Source organism: Echinops telfairi, unplaced genomic scaffold (assembly GCF_000313985.2).
Source record: "Echinops telfairi isolate 266 unplaced genomic scaffold, ASM31398v2 ScPeMD7_2;HRSCAF=8, whole genome shotgun sequence".
In the NCBI taxonomy this organism is placed as follows: domain Eukaryota; kingdom Metazoa; phylum Chordata; class Mammalia; order Afrosoricida; family Tenrecidae; genus Echinops; species Echinops telfairi.
This window is the reverse complement of record NW_022103898.1, coordinates 50111528-50131991: the sequence shown is the minus strand read 5'-3', so window position 1 is coordinate 50131991 and position 20464 is coordinate 50111528. Positions and strand designations below refer to the sequence as shown.

The window sequence follows — 20464 nt, the reverse complement described above, 5'->3', positions numbered from 1 at the left end:
AGTGAGAACAAAAGCAAGAGACGGCCTGTCCTGGTAGGAAAGCCCCACCCCCAGAGACTAGAGCTTGGCTCTGCTGCTGGTGTGCTGTGTGGCCCTGAGGAAGTCACTGGCCCTCTCTGGTCCCCTTCTGTGAAAATGGGAGGGAAACCAATCACCACAGACCCTCCCTGTTGATGGACTGACCCTTCAGTAAGCCCACACCCGGCGTGGATAACGTTGCTGTGCAGTGGCAGGGAGCTGTCTTCCACCGCACAACGTTTAAGAAAAGATTGAATTTGCATGTGTCAAGTGTCGGGAGGGGCGCCTTCTCCGATTGACCACAGGCCTCACTGCTCCCGATGGACAGTGACCCTGCACCATGACCTCAGGCTCAGGAAGGGATTTGATCGATCCCAAGAGGAACTCTTAGACAAACGTGCCCATCCTCCCCCACCCCAGCACATTCCTTGTACCCACCTGCTCGCTCCCCGCCATGTCAGAGGCCAGATGAAAGGAGCCAAATCACCCCATGCCCACTTCTCACCCCTCCTTAAACCCTAGCTCCCATAGCGGTCCCCCAGGGGTCTTCTACATTCTGGAGCCATCAGATTGATTGGGTAACATCAAACGCCCACCCAAGTCCTAGGTGCCTGATTCCAGGGGTCCCTTTTTTATTTTTTTAAGGGAAGTGAATTGCAGTGGACTCTGAAATCCAGAGGTCTTCCTGAGACTAGAAAGTTCCAGTGGACAGCATCTCATCTTTACCACAGCGAGCACTAGATGCCAGTGAGGGTCCCTGTACAGTGTCAGCGGGGATCTGATGAGAAATAGCCGCGGTTCACTGAGCGCTCGCCTGTGCAGGGAACAGTTTCCTGCACACCTCCGCGCCCGCCCTTCAAGGGGTGTGTGCCTGCCCTTGCTTAGGAGTGAGGAAAGGGAGCCCTGTCCTGGGCCCAGCCTTCTGAAACAGACCTGAAACCCAGCAAGGTGGGCCCAGGTGGTCAGATGCTGTCACCTCAGTAAGGTTCAACCAGATGGGAAGGGACAGAACTGGGTTCAAAGCAGAACTGTCTGACGAGGCTTGGGACCCTGGGTGTTTGGTGAGGGTGATGGAGAAGTTGGGGAGTGGTTAACAGTGATGCGCTGGCATGACGATGGTTAGACACGATAAAACGATGAGGAGGCTTCAGAAAGTTCGTGGGACCTGGAATTCTAAGGTAATAGCATTTGGGGGGAAACAGGGGTATATGTCACGGAACTATACATGTGACATTGGTGAAATGGCAACAGTGTTTTGCTAACTACTTATGTCCTACATTTCAAGATCTGTCTTAAAATGCAACCTTCTCTGTGTTAGTATAACATCCATAGGCCTACAAGGAAGGCCAGGTAAAACAACTATTATTCAAATAAGTTCTCCAACCACTAAAACCAAGGCTGAGGCCTTTGAAGAATTCTATCAACTTCTGCAGTCGGACATGGATCCAACATCCAATCAAGATGCATTGACAATTACTGGTGATTGGAATGTGAAAACTGGAAACAAAGGGGAAGGCCTGGTAGTTGAAAAATAGTTGGTAATTGAAATGAGACTGGAGAACACATGATAGAATTTTGAAAGATAAAGGATTGATCTTTATTCATTGCAAATACCTTTTTCAACAACATACAGCCTCGCTATACCTATGAACCTTGGTGGATGGAATATACAGGAACCGCATGGGCTACATCTTTGGTAAGAGACTGAGAAAGGGACCTCCTCCAGGGGGAAGGAGAATCCAGCTCCACATCAGTTCCAGGCCTACTGCCATGAGCTAGAGGATCAGACAGGACCCTGCTCTATCCCTGCTTTACTCTGCCTCATGGTCTCAGTGCTGCAGACTCTGGTGCTTCTGCTGCCTTGTTGCCTCTTCCACTCAAGCGGGGATCGCGCATGCCTCTTTCTGGATGGTCACAGGGCTCTCTCTTCCTGCTTCTCAAATGGCTCACTTATGCGAGCAGGTACCCACCCCCTCAACGGAAAACTCCATTGGGTGGAGCTTTCATAGTACACATTTTTACCCTGCTAGGCGAGCATCCAGAAACTCTCTTTGAGTTAGTGCATCCAGTGGAGTCACCTGGGAAGGTTCTCTGGTCACAGTTAAATTTTTTCTGAGCAAGCAGTTTCACTTGAACCCCATTTTTTGTGATGGCCGATTTAAGAGAACAGTATGCGGCTGTGAAATTTTGTTTCCTTCCCTGGAAAAATGCTGCAGAAACAGTTGCGATGTTGAACACAGCACACAAGGACAGCGCTAAGGGAAAAACGCAAGTGTACTAGTGATTTCTTCATTTCAAAAAAGGTGAAATGTCAATTGATGACAAGCCTCGTTCTGGACGTCCATCAACTTCCCGAATGGACGAAAATGTTGACTCATAGTGCATTTAGAGTTCATTCCACCAGGTCAGACTTAGTCAAGCTTTCTATATAGAGGTTCAGAAAAGCTAGCATATCAGTGTGCGACAAAAAAGACCTGATTCGTGGCATCGGGGGACTGGTTCCGCCACCAGGACAGCGCATCTGCTCACGCAGCCATCTCAGTGTGCCGGCTTTTGGGGGCAAAAAACAGCAAGCCTCTCTTGCCTCATGCTCATTACTCACCTGACCTCACTCTGTGCAGCCTTTTTTTTTTTTCTGAGAATAAAGTCGAACATGAAGAGACCGGGATTTGACGTGAAGACGTAGAAGAGGTGAAGGAAAACAAGGGAGGCGCTGTCAGCCGTCTAAACAGATGAGTTTGAAAAATGATTCCAAGAATGGAATCACAGATTTGACAACGGTATAAAGTGTAACGGAGAGTACTTTTAAGGTGATAAAGTTGTTTTGTAAAAAAATTTAAATACATACCTTTGGTGGGGGTGGGGTAGTCCAGGTTTTGCGTGGGGGGTGGGGTACCTCCTTGTATATACTCAGTGGAATGGCAAAAACCTGACTGGTCAATTCTTTTTGTTTTTTAAAGGTCATTTTATTGGGGGCTCTTACAATTCTCGTTACAATTCATACATCAATTGTATCAGACACATTTGTACATATATTCCATCATTCTTTCTAGACATTTACTTTCTATGAGCCCTTGGCATCAGCTCCTCCTTTTTTTCCTCTCCCTCCTCCCCCGCCCCCAACCCTCATGGCCCCTTGATAGCTTATAGATTGTTATTATTTTCATATCTCACACTGACTGCTGCCTCTCTTCCCCTCTGGTCAAATGTCAGATCCATTGCATGTTAGTTGCTGCGCCCTTAAGGAAGATGGATAAACATATGCTACTCAAATACAGTTGCCAGAAACAAGCTTCAGGTAAATCCCAAGGCGAAGTTAATATGGTCTGAGTTTGGTTAGCATGGATGAAAAAAAGTGGCACGGAGGCTCCATGCTCTGGCTCCATGAAGGAGGAGGAGGCCCAGCTTGTCACCAGTCCAAAGCCGCTTGCCACAAGGTAGGGCTAAGACAAACCTCCACCCTCCATCCTTCTTTCTGACACTGTGCATTCTTCGTCCACTAGCTTCTGTCGTTCAATGCAATGGCCACAGAGAGCTCAGAGACCAACTCAACAAGTACGGAATTAATTGGTGAAGCGAATAGGTTACAAAATCGTAACAATCCAGTTCTTCAGCCCAGAAACCTCTTCTTAGCCATGCTGGCAGGGCTGGCTGTCTCTAGCTATAGGCCTCTCAGCCACATGGTCCCTTTGCCTTTGCCTTTTTGGGCCAAGAAACCCACTCAGTAATCGGCCTCACAGTCTCAGCTCGGGTGCTACTCCTTTGCTCTTGCTGGTGATCTCAGTGCTGCTGCCAGCACCACCACTGCAGATATGCATCCCAGCCAAGCTCCCGGATGGCTCCTCTCTGGTGAAGACACAGCACTCTCCCTCTGCTTAGGAGATGGCTCCCTCGTAGATCCCCAGGGGAACGGAACAACTGACCAATGCCCTCCACAAGCAGTCCACACACTCTGCCCGCCCAGTCCTTTGGTAAGAATTACAAAGACAGAAAAGAGCTACATTTAAACTAGTTTACTTCACAGCAGTAGGGAAAAGGCATTGACTTGAGGCAATTTAAATTAGGGTATGTCAATCTTTAAGGATCCTTGGTGGCACAAGGGTTAAGTCCTTAGCTGCTAACCCAGAGTTTGGAGGTTTGAAACCACCAGCTTCTCCATGATTACAAAAAAAAATCTCCAAGAGATTTTAGCCTAAGAACCCCTAGGGGGCAGTTCTCCTCTGTGCTACCAGGTCCCTGTGAGTTGGAATTGACTGCTGGCACACAACAATAACCTCACTCAGTATCCAAAAAAGTCATGGGCTGCATCACACAAATGAGCAAATGCTCCAGACGAGGCATCATAAGAACCTACGTTGAGAACTTAAGACATAAGTTTTCGAGTCACCTATCTGTGAATAGTGCACTTGCATCTGGTTTAGGGGGTCCACAGTGGGTGGAAGTCTTACGGTGGCCATCGGGACAAGTTCTTTCCCTTCCGTCCAACTCAACATGCTCAGTGTATTTTCCAGTTGTCTGAGTGTTGAAGCAAGCAGAATTGTGTTCCACCTGAGCCCCATGAAGTCCTTGTGTAAGATCTGTAAGGGCTTGTACTGAAACGGTCTGATTTTTGTTCCTATCTCAGGAGACCTTAGAAGAATCATGTATTTTAATTAAAAACTGCTAGGAATAATTTCACTAACTGGCATTTAAAAAAAATTCTTTGAAGTAATTTAAACAATTACATAGATACTGTATAAGGAGACAATACTTGAATTTTCCAAACACAGACCTGTGTATATGAGTCACATAACACTGTTGCGTGATTGTAAACCAATAGTTTTAAAAATGTAAAATTTTAGAATCAAGCATTTCTAATAAGTATCATGAACTTTGGGCTTTATTAAAACAGATTGAATCATGACGATTAAGTGGTTTAGAAACAAAATACTATGATGGAATGGTTGTAAAGTACCCTTGAATCAATTATAACACAACAGAATGAACTACGGTCCACTCTTGTACCACCTTCAGAATTGTGCTGTAGAGGGGCAGCAGAGGAGGGGACATTGTTGCCACCATCTCATTGAGGGCCCTCCGTTTTTCTTCGCTGGCTCTCTACTGTCTAAGATGCCTTCCAGGGAGTCAACCCCTGTGATAACATGTCCACAGCACATGAGAAAAAGCCTCACTTCTAAGGAGCATTCTGGCTATATTTCTTCCAAGACATATTTTTAAAAATTCTTCTGGCAGTACAAGGTATATTCAATATCCTTTGCCAAGATCATTCTTCAAGTGAATTAATTATTCTGGTCTTCCATATTCATTGTTCAACATCGGCACTCATAGGTTGTTGCTGCTGTAGTTGTTAGAGGCCTTCTGACCCATAGAGACCCTATGCACAATGTGCACAACAGAATGGAACTCTGCACGATCCTGTGCCATCCTCACAAGCATTCCCACGCTTGAGCCCATTGTTGCAGCCATGGCGTCCATCCATCCCCGTCAGGGCCTTCCCCTCCTTTGCTGCCCCTCTACTTGGCCAAGCATGATGTCCTTCTCCAGGGACTGGTCTCCCCTGACAACATGCCCCGAGTATGACAGATGGAGTCTCGCCATACTTGCTTCTCAGTAGTCCTGGGGCTGCACCTCCCCCAAGACAGACTGATTTATCCTTTGAGCAATCCCTTTTTTAAGACCCCTCTCCAGAACCACAATTCAAGTGCATCGATTCTTCTTCATCTCCTTTAATCAGGGTCCAGCGTTCTCATGCCTATGAGCCACTTGAAGACACCATGGCCCGGGTCCAGCTCACCTTAGCACTCAATTGAAGCCTCTGAAACTACCGGGCCCTCAGTCCGGGGTACCTTAGCTCTCAAAGGGCTATCTTTGCTCAGTAGCATATTAAAGAAGCCTTTTGCAGCACAACAGGTGACCCCACCGCTCTTTGAAATACCAGTGGCATGCATTTCTCCATCACAGCAACATACAAGCCAAATTCATGAGGAAAGTTAGGGAGAAAAAAATCTGTCAATTTCAAGGCTTTGAGAACCTACCCAGTAGATTTGGACTTTGTCCTAGGATTTCCTTGCAGGCTGTGTTTCCCTCTATGATGAACGCACAAAATAACACAGAATGTATTTTTGGAAAATCCAGTTCCATAATTAGTACAAATTGTGCCTTTTCGCATCTTAGAAAAAGTTGGTCCTTTATCAGGACATTGCCATCTGCCAGGCAGTTGTAATAATAAACATTTAAATCTCGGATGATGATAGAAATGAATGGGGTACCCTAAAAGTGTGCAGTGTACAATTTTATTTGACACCATTGAGAAATCCTAAAATTATTTCTAATGTAAATGTGCTGTGCTCCTCTTTAATAAGAGGAAGATAAATCCGGGCAGTCCACATGATCAGAATTAATGTTACAAATAGACACTGGCACAGTCTTTAGTACAGGGTGAAGAAAGAGCATGTGGCTTCTGTAACGTGCATAGACACAAGCACGGGACACTAAAGAAATGATCCAAAGGGGTGTTAAATTATAATTGTCATAGAAAACCAGAAGCCTGGGAGCATGGTGGATTATGCACTGGGCTGCTAAACCCAAGCTTAGCGGTTCAAAACCCGCAGCTGTGTCTTGGGATAAAGATGAGGCTTTCTATTTTTCTAAAGAGTTACAGTCTTGGCAACCCACAGGGGCAGTTCTAATGTGTCCTTCAAGATTGCTACAATAAGTTAGAATCAATGGCACTGAGTTTGAGTTTTTGAACTTGGTTTGTTTGCCACCATCATCTCCGGATTATTAGGACACCAAAAAAGGAAGACCAAATATCTTGTAACTAGCAAGCATGGATACAAGAAACTTGCTGAGCTAAGACCGTGGCCAAGCCATGCAGAACAGTCAGGAAGCTGACACCCTCTCCTTGAGGCGCTCTCTGAAAATAGAAAATTGGTGATTTGTTTGCACAGGGGAAACGTTTGAGTTGCACAATCCTTGCCACAATAAAACCCCTGAAATTGGTAACAAATTTATGTATGAAACATATACGCATGATGGTATGTGTATCATTTTCTGAGTGAACTAGGTTTTGAGGAATCATTTGTATACCTTAGGAAAGGTCAGTGGAGAATTATGGTATAAATGGAAAAACCATCCCCATAGACATGATCTATGCCTCGAAGTTATAAATATAGCAAATGATATTTTAGTAACCAGGAACCAACATTACAAACATAAAATTAAGGAGTTTCAGGATTGTGATAAAACGTTGTCAGTGTGGAAAGTGTGTGTGTGTGTGTGTGTGTGTGTGTGTGTGTCCCCACGTGTGCGCGTCCATCTCATTTTGCTCCTGTCACTCTTCCGGCCCGATTAGAGGGTAGAGAGTGGAATAAGCACAGGGAACTGGAGGGTCTCAGGACCCACTTTACCATTTTTAAAGAGCAAGTCAAAGGGAAGGTAACCGTGAAGAGCAATACCAAGTATAGTTAGCATACATCATATAACATTGTATTCAAGGGAAATTATGAATATTCAATTGCAGTCTGAAATAACATCTCTAAAGATTGTCTGTTTTCCCTAACAGGATAGCAACCCAACAAGCTTAATTATCATGCAGCCACTTTTAAATCCAATTAGGTAGCTTTATAAATTCAAAGTTACCATTGTATTTAGGAAAAACCTAGTCATCCTATGTGCAGCAATATCAAATAAACCAACATATATATATTCATTAAGCATATGTTTTTCTAGCCATTGTCACTAGTGCTGGTGGGGCACTGGTTATGTGTTGGGTTACTAACCACAAGCCCAGCAGTTTGAAACCACCCTTCAAGGCTTTCTACGCCCTTAACAAGTTATAGCCTCAGACACTCATGGGGCAGTTTTGCCCTGCTTTATAAGGTCATGAGGAGTCGGCATTGACTCAATGGCAGTGGGTTTCTCTTTTTCCCAAAAGAAAAGCAGTATTTGTCAATCTCTATACATTTGACAGTGAAATGAACAAAGACTAACATGAATATTTTGTGAAATAAAGTTGAGTTAAGCATTCATTGTTACCCCATCCTTCAGAATTAACTACAAGTATTCTAGGGTAAAATACATCCTGGAATCATAATTAATGAACAACATATGTGAATCTTTCTGTCACTGGACATTAATAAGAAGCAAGCATCTTATCTTCTAACAATGGAAATAATCACATTAGTTGATGTTGAAACGATTTATCTTACTAGTAGATTATTATGCTGATTTAACTACAAGAGAGAATAAATATTCAAGTTGTTTATTGCTGTACTTTGATAAGGGTCCGATTTTCAGGGTGAGGACTCAAACTTGAGAAACTTAATTTGTGTAATCACATGTTTAAATATGTTGATATTTATATCTTTGTCTTTTTTATAAAGCCAGAATTGGATTAATAGTCCATTTATTTTATTTTCAATGTACATCATTATGATTTAGTCAATATTTAAAAAAACGTTTATTTGGGAATTGAGGAAAGGTTGACCAGTTTTCCATGCAACAATTCACACTTACTTGTTTCATATCATTGACTGCAACCCCTACAGTGCAGCATCTTGTATGACACTATCTCCCTCTGCCTCTGTCGCCTCCATTTCTCCTTCCCTCCTAATTCTTCCTGCCATAAGAACGTTGTCCTTGAGAAAATGCTGCCTTTTTGAAAATCTCAAATGATTTATACTCCTAAAATAAACACTAGTTACTGTCCATCTTTAAGTCAATATTTTAAAGGGACTCTATTGCCCCAATCTATTCTTTCTGAGAAGAAAATGTGGATGTCAAGTATGATTCAGTGATTCTATTATTTGAAGTCCTTAAGTCATGGAGATCTTGAAAGTTCTTTTCTCAGCTATAATAACGTGTCAAAATTAATTAAGGCAAATGAACATTCTAAATGAATCTCTTCCCTTAACTATTGTTTGAATAATTGCCTATGCTTGACAAGATATTTTGCATGAAATATCAACAATGTGATTTGAATCACACTCATAATTACAAACTCTTCAACCATAGTAATTAATAAATTACTAGCCTCTCATGGGACCAACTTCATACATTTCAAATTTTTCTTATTAAGAAGTCCTGTTGAAGTATTATGGTATATTTTCATACTTTTTTTAGACCTTGGATTTATGGCCATTCTATTATTTGGCTATTTTAATGTTATTGCAATTTAATTGACACAAAGTAGAGAGGGCATATTTTTTTGTAAATACTTTTATTGGGGGCTCTTACATCTCTTATCACAATCCATACATACATCCAGTGTGTCGAGAACATTTGCACATATGCCGCCATTTTCAAAGCACTCTTCCCACTTGAGCCCCTGATATCAGCTCCCCATTTCTTCCCCCTCCCTCCACCACCCATTCATTGTCCCTCACAAACCCTTGATAAGTTATAGATTGTTATCTCCATGTCTTAAGTCATCCTCCATCACCCCTCACCCACATTTTTGTTATTCGTCCCCCTGGGATGGGGGTTCTAGATTGATCCTTGCAATCTCCTTTCTCCCCCCACCCTCCCCTTATCCTCCTGGTATCTCTACTCTCATTGTTGGCCCTGAGGGGTTTATCTATCCTGGATTCCCTGTGTTTTGGGCTCTTATCTGTAGCAGTGTGCATGCTCTGGTCTAATCCAATTTGTAAGGTAGAATTGAGGTCATGATAGTGGGGTGAAGGAAGCACCAAAGAACTAGAGGAAAGTTGTGTGTTTCATCGGTGCTATACTGCACCCGGACTGGCTCATCTCTTCCCTGTGGCCCCTCTGTGAGGGGATGTCCAATTGTCTACAGATGGGCATTGGGTCTCCACTCCATGCCCCCTGCCTCCATTCACCTTGGGTAGGAGAGGACATAATTTACAGCTTGCTTATAAAAATCTAATTTACTTAGTAAACATCTGGCAAGCCCACTTCTCTCTCTATATATAATAGTAGTTGGTTATGCTCTGTCTTGGACATGGAGGCCATTACTGTCCCATAGGTCAGGAAAGTCAGTGATTCTCAAACAAATAAATCCTAAGAGAATTCAATCACAATTCACTTTCTGACATAAATAGTCAGTAATATTTGGCAGTCAAGCAGATGGTGACAAACAAAAGCTTAACAAAATGCCCTTTCAATCAGAAATCTCATGAGGTACAATGCTTTAATTTCACAACACTGCCAGAGATCTTTCCCACATGGACTACATATGGGTTTATATGAGGAGATTTAAAAAAGTTCATGGAGAAAATCCATTAGCTTTTATTCTCATTTTCCCACACAATTTCTGAAGCCTCCTCACATTCCTCAGATAATCTCAGCGTATTCTTCAAAAAGAAATGTGCACTAGTGTTATCCATATATAACCATATGCCTTCAGATATTCCGAGGTTTGTAAGACTAAAAAGATGTGTGAAGAAAAGTATCTTAAGGAAAATCAACACAAGAAAGTATCTATTCTATGGGGCATTTCAATATATCTAACTGTCCTCTCTGTCCTTGACATTTACTGAAGAGGAATGTTACTGTACTTACCAGGAAAAAGCTGTAACTGATGATTGTCATTAAAGTGTTGCTCATCCTGGCTATCCAGACCACCATGGATTCTCTGGCACTGGTGACTAGCTGGTCACTGGCTAATCTTCCCAAGGGTACCCCAAAAAAAGCTCTGCTGAGTGAAGCCTTCATATGTGCTTATTTCCCACTAGGTGAGAATCAAGCAACTCACTCTGAGTTAGTGCACCAGTGGCATCACCTGGGAAAGTTCTCTCTGGTCACAGTGAATTTTTTCATAAAAGTAGTTTCGCTCAAACCTCGCTTTTTTGTGATGGCCGATTTAAGAGAACAGCATGCTGCTCTGAGATTTTGTTTCCTGCTCAGGAAAATACTGCAGAAACTGTTGGGATGTTGAGCATCTTACAAGGGCAGCACTATGGGAAAAACTCAAGTGTATGAGTGGTTTTCTCGTTTCAAAAAAGATGAAACGTTAATTAATGACAAACCACTCTCTGGATATCTATCAACATCCCAAATGGACAAAACTCTTGACAGATTCATGCACTTGTGCTCAAAGACCGACAACTGACCATTGAAGAGACAGGGAATTCACCTGGACTATCTTGGAGCTTGGTTCAGTGAGTTTTAACAGAAGATTTGGGAATGAGAAGGGTCACTGCAATATTTGTGCTTCGAGCTCTGACCATGCTTTGAAAGAACAGCTCCTGAAGCAACCAGATGTTTTTCCAAGGTCATTACTGGTGAGGAGACATGGTGCTCTTCTTATGACCCTGAAAGCAAACATCAACCAAGCCAGTGGAAGATGCCATCATCACCTCACCCCCAAAAAGCTCTGAAAGTGAAATCAAAGATCAAGAAGATGCTCATCTGGTTTTTTGATGTGAGGGGGGATAGTACATTTGGAGTTTGGTCCACCAGGTCAGACTGTTGATCAAGCTTTCTATTTAGAGGTTCTGAAAAGATTCATAACAGTGTGGGACATAAAAAGGCCTGAATAGTGGCAAACTGGGGACTGGTTTTGCCACCACAACAATGCACCTGCTCAGGCACACAGCCATTTCAGTGTGCCAGTGTTTGGAAAAAACAGCATGCCTCTCTTGCCCCACATACCTTACTCACCTGACCTTGCTCTGTGAGAATTCCTTTTGTTTCTGTGAATGAAGAGGGACATGGAAGGACAGTGATTTGATGAAGTACAAGAAGTAAAGAGAAAAAAATGAGGGAGATACTGCCAGCCATCCAAACAGCTAGGTTTGAAAATGTTTTCAAGAATGGATTGCAGATTTGACAAATGTATTAAGTGTAATGGAGAGGAATTTGAAGGTGATAAGGTTGTTTTGTAAAAATATTTAAATACATGGCTTTGAAAAAAAATTCCGATTTTGGGGTGGTGGGGTTCTCCCTTGTATATCTTTGCTGGTGTTTAACTGGTCAACTCTCTGACTTTAAGGTAATTGTTCTGTGGCAGTTATTTGCTTGGTTTTTATTTATTACTTACTTCTTTGCTTAATCCCTGTAAACTTGGAACACTGCCTTACAAAACAGCTGCTATCTTCTGGTTATCAAATGTCAGGCTTCTGTGACTGGCCCTCAAGTGCTAGCAAATAAGGATGGACACCAAATATTTGGGCTGGATTTTAAGGCACATGATAAATATGGAGTATCATACCGCTAACTCTATGGTAAATACCACCTCATAGCAAATGCTGTTCAAAACTTTCCCAAGTGCCAGAACCTTTTGGGGTCTCTTACTATATTGTCAACATATAAACATGGATAGAAGAAGACAAGATTTTCATTAACAGATTAAATTTTTCCTTTGCCCCCCCAAACTGGTTTTATCCCTTTATTTGTGGCTACTCACTGAAAATGTTTACCTGACACTTCTGCAAACATACTAAAAAAGAAAAAAATAATATGTGCACATTTGAATAGATACGCATATTTATGGTTCATGGGAGAATACCTTCACTAAAACTGCACCTCAAAAACACTAAATAATTCCAGAATACTTCTGGAAAAGTTTAAACAGTTTTAGTGACAAGGTGTCAATTATACAAAATTTAGTAGTTAAATTGTGGGTATTGCGTCTTGGAAATTTGTAGGGATATACTACAGGAGACCATATTATTAATATATAATATTCTGCCCTATATTAATAGGGGCACATATGACTAAATCAAAGCTGTTGCTACAAAAAGATCAATGATATAAATAGAAATTTTTGACATAGGATATTGTGACATTTTCAGTTATTTTGGCTTCTTACAGACAAGTTCGGTAATAACGGTTCATGATTTCCACACTTTGGAAGGTTCTGTTTTTGCCATTGTCCACATGAGCGGAGCTGGAATGGATGGCAATCAGGAGACCATGGTTCTGGTGCTAACTCAAACACTAAATATCTTGAGGGAAAAAAACCCTTTGCGTATATTATCCTAAATTAGAAGGTTATAGTAAATTAAGGCACCAATGGATCAGTTTCAAGAAACTTAACCATATCCTGAACTTGTGTTTTAAATGTCTGTACATAGTCCTGAAGGTCAAAAACATTCTATATCCTACTCAGATGAGTGGGGACTGGATCTTCAAAGCTCATGAACACTCACTAGGGTGCAACCATTGGTCTCTACTGGTATCATGGAAAGAAGAGTTATTGAAAATCAAAGAGTATGTGGAAACAGTTCAACGGACTCCTGGACTATGCAAATGTCAATCTAAACAAGCATGAGATAAGAAGAGCTAGATGGTGCCCAGCTGTCACCAAGAAAGCACTGAAAAGGATCATATTAAAAGGTCCTATTTAGAGTGTGTGAAAAATGTGGAACAAAGCTCAAAAGTTGTAAATTGACCAGGCTTGCTTGCCAGAGAGATAGGTGGGACTTCCCAAACTATGACTCTCAGATCTGGAATTAACTTATGCTTGTGATAGAATAATCAACCATTTAAGATCAGAGGTGCTGCATCTACCAAAGGACAAAGTCCAGAAGGTTAGGGGAAAGGGCAAAATGGAAACAGGAACCGCTGTGAAAAAGTAGAATGGGGTATGGTCCATGGTGGGGAATGCAATGGCTAAGTTGAAACAAAGTGTGTAGGAGTTTTTTGAAAATATATAAAATATAAAATTGATGATGTGCTTTTAAATGTTACCCAATTCACAACATAAAGTTGGAAAAATAAATAAATTTAAAAATGTTTGTGCATGCACATTCTCCTGGGAATAGGGCCTATAATTTTATCAAATTCACAAAGTCCCCTCTCCAGAGACTAAGCCCCATAAGAGTATATGCTTTCTAAGGTCCCTTTAAACCAGTGATTCTCAACCTGTGGGTCATGACTTCTTTTGGGGTCAAACGACCCTTCATAGGTGTCGCCCAATTCATAACAGTAGCAAAATTATAGTTATGAAGTAGCAACAAAAATAATTTTATGGTTAGGGGTCACCACAACATGAGAAACTGTATTAAAGGGTTGTGGCCTTGGGAAGGTTGGAAACCACTGCTTTAAACTTTATACATATTAGCATTTTTAAGTTAAACATAATGTTTATGCAGTTACCACATGGCATACACTTACATGTTATACATTTATACATTAATGCCATTGTATGAATTTATGTAAACACATAGAAACAAAACATTTGTTTCTAATTAGAAATCAATTTTTAAGGTTGGAAAAAATGTTTAACGTATGTTAATTTGGGATTGAGGTCAATTTTCAAAGTAAGAATAAATTTTAAATGTAAGATCACTCTTATTCTGAACTAAAATTTTTGGAATGTTTTGTATGAGCATTGACAGTAGCCAGAGTCCCATTTAAAATGAAAGACTGAATTAATAAACTATGTATATCCAGACAATGAAACATCAGTGGAAGGCTAATCAAAAGCACTATAGCTGCACACCAAACACCATGATCGACTTAAGCAGTGTCACGTGAAATGAAAAAGCAGCACCCCGAGAGCACATCAGCCTAACAGCATTCTTTATAAAGTTTAAGACAAGTATAATAAAAATAAACATGTTTTAGGACAATATGCATCCATCCAATACTACAGTGACAAAACCAGCGATGAACACAGATGCTGTATCAGTCTGAGTCCCAGATCTCGCATGGTCCCCAAGGAGAGAATGGAGAAAGGGAGGGGCAAGAAAACTTGCCTTCCATATTTTTGAATTGTAAAGGACATCAATTTCATTTTTTTTCTTATATACAAACTACCCTCAGAGAGGATAGCAAGCTAGTTTTAAAATGCCAATTTGTGACTTCACATCCATTTTACATGGCTGGTGCAAGTCAACTTGCCTCCATATATGTTGGATACACTGGAAACAAGAAAAGGTTAAATGGCTTGTTAATGGAATGTGTGTGTGTGTAAGTGTGTGTGTATGTGAGAAATGTTATCCACAGTCACAAAAGTTGAAGTTCTGATTTCCAGTTCTATGATCATAACAGAAAACAGAAGGTTTCTTTTATGTTAGTGTTAAAAAAATACAACTCCTAAGGCTCTATTATTTAGAACTACTGAGTTAAGTGTATGTCATTACAAGCTTCTGAAAATATGTAGTGTTTATTGTATCATTATAATAGCCAATGGGAGGCTCGGGCTGAGTGTTTACTGAGCAGTGATGCTAACAGCTCAGAGTCATGACAGACTCTTGTGAGGGTCTGTTTGGATATTTGTTAAATCAATGACCCATTAGAGCCATCACAGCCCATGATACTTCCTGTCGCACAGACTCTGCTCTTGCTACCAGAAAGCGACATACTAATATTACAAACACTTTGTGAACATTGTTATGAATGTAATTTTTCCCAGCGAAAGTTTCAGAAAAAGAACCATAATAATACTTTTAAAATTCTCTTTCCAGAAGGCTTGACAGTCATTATGTTTTTACAATTTCCCCTTGAGAAAAAGTACAATAGTATCCCCAAAATTATTTTATCAATCTATAAACCTTCCTCATGGCTGTCTTCCTTACCCCTCTCCCATACCATCTCACAGTAACAAATTCCTGCTGCTCCCACCTGCTCCCACCCCACCCCCACTCCTGCCACAGTTATGCATAATCCTATGTAATCTATATGAAAGAAAACAATGTACTATGTAACTGCATATTTACACAATTGGAAATATTTTAGAGGTTTACAGGTTGAATAGTATTTTTCAACTAACACCATCTGTTAGTTTCATAACTTCATGTCAACTTGATAAATAAGTGTAGGGGTGGAGTCTACCCTGTCAATCAGGTCACAGCCTGATGATGCCTCCTTGTGGGCATGGCCTTCTCTTGAGGATTCTGGAAACTTCCTCTTTTTCTCCCTGGAGGGGACCCACACACTCTCTTGGCCTTCCCTTTGTCTTCCTGTTGACAAGCCATGGGGAGCCACACTAAGACCTGTGAGAACCCTGGGGACGCATCCACTGCCACTGGAAGCACAACTTTGTACCCATTGGCCTGGGATCTTCCTGCATTCTGCCTCATTGCCTGTGCTGCATGAGACTTAGAGAGAATTATGGATCATGGGCTAATATTGGACTTATGGACTTGATGGTTGATATTGGATTTATGGACTTGATTTGGCCTGGGCTGGGATGTTTTCTTAATATACAATTACTCTTTGATAGAAAGCTTTCTCTTATCCATGTGAGTGTCACTACATTTGTTTCTCTTGTCAACCCAGCCTAACACACACCAGAATTAGAACATTCATCTTCCTCATTTTGAAAGGGAGAGATTTAATTGACTTTTTGGATAAACTGTGGAAATTATGAAGTTATTCTAATAAAAAGTGTGTATCTGAATAAATTTTCACACCATTTATTCCATTGCATTAGGCCTTGAGTGATTTCACACATAATAAGGGATCATGTGGCTATTATTTTTCTTATAAAAATTAATGACTGATTCCTGGAAAAAAATGAATAAATCCAAATTAACCATGCTCTACCACAAAAGAAAACTTTGTTTCTACCTAAACAGCACACCCCAGTGGAGTGGGAAGGCTGTTTTCTTTGGCTTGAGTGAGAGTGACTTCATAATCCAGCGGGACCTTTACAGGGAAACCTGCCATTTTTAAGATTCCATCCATTTGGAAACTTTCAGTGAAAGCGTACATTCAAAGTTGCAGCTCACACAGCTTTTCAGTAGCAGAGAAGTAAATTCCCTATCACAGGCGCGTACACTTCAGTCAAGGCGTCTGGTTTCTCCAAGAGACTTCAAGTGGGATTCAAGTTCCACCAGCCCCTTTGTCCTCAAGTTGAAGGAAGCTATTTTTGGAAAGTCTGCAACAACAATACAGCCTCTGGCAGCAAGAAAAGGCATTTGAATCATCTAAGCAGAAGTAACCTTTAAAAGGGTTTTGCGTCTTCCAGGTATTTGTCGATCTTCCCTGTGGATAACTGACAAGGTGTTCTTTCCAACTCCTTTTCCCTCTTAGAAATCCTGCTTTCAGCGCTGGAAAGGTTACACATTTTCAGCTCTAATCTCTTCCTCCAAAATGGCAGGTGTTCCCAGCAGCAATCATAGCAGTGCAGCTCCTGACCCTGACCCTGACATTTGTATGGCCTAACAGCTACAGGTACGTCCAGTTCCAAATGACCTCCTCTTAACAAATGGTTCTGGGATATAATGATCCTTTATTTCTGAAAAAAAGAAAGTGACATTTCTGATCCAAGTCAACTATGTGTATGAACACTTACCCTCTGGGAAGCCAATTTTTGGTCTTTCTGATAAAAACTTTTGAAACCATAGATCCATTTGAGGTGATGGCTGTGAACTTAAGTGACTACTGGAAGCCATCTTCCAGGATAGTTGTCAGCATCTTTGACACTAAGGCATGCTAAGTTTGAAAGCAATCAGTGTCGATGACAAATAGGAGTAATGTGTTCACCAGAGTTGTCACATTGGATGTTGGAGCTGAAAACATGTGCTCCACACATGCACACCATACCAAAGATTTTCCTCCCTTAGGAGAGTGTTGCTTAACAATGTTAGAAGATGTTATGGCCTTTAAGCTGTCCACAAAGGCATCCTGTAAACACACACATGCATGCACAAGCACACATGGAGATTAGAGCTTACATGCTAGGAAAAAGCCAGCATTTCTGTGAAACAACACTAGTTTTCATCCTGTTGCACAGCAATGAGAGACGGCATGGCTGGTACGTCCCCATAACTGGTTTCAAGATGCTATCAAAATGCCAGAGTTCAGGAGGAGGTTGGAGCCAATGAACAGAGGCGCTGTTCTGATATTCTCTCCTTGTTCTGTTCAAGGTCAAGCGTGTTTTAGAGTACAAGACTTCATCGCGTTTCCCCAATTGTTTATGCTTCCTTGTGGTTGAGAATGTGTCAAAACTTTCATGTTGGAGCAAATATAATTCTGGGAAGTGTTTATCCTTTTAAAATGGATTTTTGTTTCTGCTGAAAATAAAATCTATATTGTGTGATATCTTTTCAGTATGCTCAGAAAGAGGCTTCCGTGACTTCATGCTTTCCTTGGCAGGAAATGTATCACACAAGAAACAGCCTGGCTTTTGTGTCTTATTACATTTAGCAATTCAAAGAAATGTAAGAGCCATCAAGCTTTTTTTTTCCTCGGACATCTGCCAACTTCAGCTGAGTTGAATATGAACAGAAATCAGATACATATTTGCTGATTCTGATTAATACACTGCTATTTTAGTTGTCATTCTACAAGAGTGATCACTTCATTTGTAAGCATCCATGCACCACTCATATTAAAAGGAAAACATATGTTGTCATATTTTGGACACACAAGGGAGTGAACAAAATAAAACACAATAAATAAAGAACTGTACAAAGACGGTACATGTGCTATGATGATATGGCACTGTGGAATAAGCATTGGGCTGCTAACTGCCAGGTCGGCAGTTCAAACCCACTAGCCCCACCTCCAGAGAATGATGACAGCTGTCTCTGTGGAAGTCGGCTTTCCCATTCAGATTCCGAGCCTCTGAAACCCTATACAGACCTGCTAACAGCCAGATGGGACCAGATGGCTATAGTTTGGTTTCGTTTTCTGATAATGAACAGGTTTTGATGGATCTTCTGGACTAAGATGAACTAGAAAGAAAAAGAGCCTGGTGATCTAAGAAGTTGCTTCAAAAATCCTACTACCTTTTAGCTCCCAGTTCCATTTCCAGTTGACTTTTGGAAGCAACCTCTGATTTTTGAAAGTCAACCAATGAAAACTCTATTGATCACAATGATTTGATCCACAGCTGATCATGAGCGTCACATGACGAGGTAATGCTATGTTTTATTGTGTATGGGATCACCATGAGTTATGGACTAACAAGAATAAAAAGAAATCATGTTGAAAAAATCTTTAGAAATTGTCAAGGGTTCATGAGGGAGGAGGAGAAGAGGTAGGGGAAAATGAGGAGCTGATTTAAGGGCTCAAGTAGGAGGCAAATGTTTTGAGAATAATGATGGCAACAAATGTATAAATGTGCTTGACACAATGGATAGATATATGGATTGTGATAAGTGCTGTCCAAACCCCCAATAAAATGATTTAAAAAAAGAAGAAAACGAGAGCTTCTCGGGGAGTCGCGGCATCCGCATCTGCTGACCCAACACCCATCTCGGTGTCTGCAGCCTCCTCCACTTCCTTCCTGGGCGACGAGAACCAGCGGCCAGAAATCCATCATGTCTATCCTCAAGATTCACGCCAGAGAGATCTTCGACTCCCGTGGAAATCCCACCGTTGAGGTCGATCTTTACACCGCCAAATGGCTCTTCAGAGCTCATGTGCCCAGTGGTGCCTCCACTGGGATCTACGGGGCCCTGGAGCTCCGGGACAATGAGAAGACCCGGTATCAAGGCAAAGGTGTCTCAAGGGTTGTTGAGAATATCAATAAAACGATTGCGCCTCCCCTGGTTAGCAAGAAGCTGAACGTGATGGAACAGGAAAAGATCGACAAGCTGATGATTGAGATGGATGGAACTGAGAATAAATCAAAATTTGGTGCAAATGCCATTCTGGGCATGTCCCTTGCTGTGTGCAAGGCTGGAGCTGTTGAGAAGGGAGTCCCCCTATACCGTCACATCGCTGACTTGGCCGGCAATTCCGAAGTTATCCTGCCAGTTCCTGCTTTCAATGTGATCAACAGCGGCTCCCATGCCGGCAACATGCTGGCCATGCAGGAGTTCATGATCCTCCCTGGCGGAGCAGCCAACTTCAAGGAGGCCATGCGCATCGCGGCTGAGGTGTACCACAACCTGAAGAACGTCATTAAGGAGAAGTACGGCAAGGATGCCACCAATGTGGGGGATGAAGGCGGATTTGGAGAACAAAGAGGCCCTGGAGCTGCTGAAGAATGCTATTGGGAAAGCTGGTTACACTGACAAGGTGGTGATTGGCATGGACGTAGCTGCCTCTGAGTTCTTCAGGTCTGGGAAATACGACTTGAACTTCAAGTCTCCTGATGCCCCCAGAGGGTACATCTCACCTGACCAACTGGCAGACCTGTACAAGTCCTTCATCACGGACTTACCCAGTGGTGTCTATCGAAGACCCCTTTGACCAGGATGGGATGACTGGGATGCTTGGGCCAAGTTCACTGCCAGTTCAGGGATCCAGGTGGCAGGGGACGATCTCACAGTGACCAACCCGAAGCGAATCGCCAAGGCCATGGGCGAGAAGTCGTGCAACTGCCTCCTGCTCAAAGTGAACCAGATCGGCTCCATGACCGAGTCTCTGCAGGCGTGCAAGCTGGCCCAGTCCAATGGGTGGGGCGTCGTGGTGTCTCATCGTTCTGGGGAGACCGAGGATACTTTCATTGATGACCTGGTGGTGGGACTCTGTACTGGACAGATCAAGACTGGAGCGCCCTGCCGATCTGAGTGCCTGGCCAAGTACAACCAGATCCTCAGCATTGAAGAGGAGCTGGGCAGCAAGGCCAAGTTCGCTGGCC

The 20464-nt window shown here is 42.1% G+C and overlaps 1 protein-coding gene and 1 pseudogene across 1 annotated transcript in view; one reads left to right on the top strand and one right to left on the bottom strand.

Moving 5' to 3' along the window:
- Positions 1-20464, bottom strand: part of LIN7A (lin-7 homolog A, crumbs cell polarity complex component) — a 246476-nt gene that overhangs the window by 104591 nt on the left and 121421 nt on the right. The gene's annotated exons all lie outside the window — the stretch shown is intronic.
- Positions 19121-20464, top strand: part of LOC101651338 — a 1693-nt pseudogene continuing 349 nt past the window's right edge.